Source organism: Pteropus alecto, unplaced genomic scaffold (genome assembly GCF_000325575.1).
Source record: "Pteropus alecto unplaced genomic scaffold, ASM32557v1 scaffold42, whole genome shotgun sequence".
Classification (NCBI taxonomy): Eukaryota; Metazoa; Chordata; class Mammalia; order Chiroptera; family Pteropodidae; genus Pteropus; species Pteropus alecto.
Window position 1 is genome coordinate 13,413,979 of NW_006434825.1, and position 483 is coordinate 13,414,461.

The following is a 483-nucleotide window of genomic DNA, read 5'->3' on the forward strand; positions in this document are numbered from 1 at the left end:
ACTGATGCTGTGTTTAATTTTGGATAGTTTCTATTGCTATGTCTTGTAGTTTACTAATCTTTTCGTCTACTTTGTCTAATCTATTAATCTAATATAGTATATTTTTCATCTCACACATTTTAATTTTTAATTCTAGAAATCTAATTGTATCTTCTTTTAAAATATATCTTCTGTGTCTCCCTTTAACATGTTCAATCTTTCCTCTAACATTTTTCTCTTATAATTTTGTGAGTTTTTGCTTTTGATATTTTGAAGGTATATTGTGTTAAGAGCATACAAGTTTATACCTTGTGTGCATGTGTGTGTATATGTGCATATGTGTGTATATACAGATACACATAGATATACATACATACATATATAATCATCTTGTGGATTTTTAAAAAATTCCTTTTAAAACTTTTTGGTTTAATTTTTACTTTGACACTAAAATTACTAAAAACCACCAAAATCACTATATTACAGTTTTCTTCTGGTTAATGT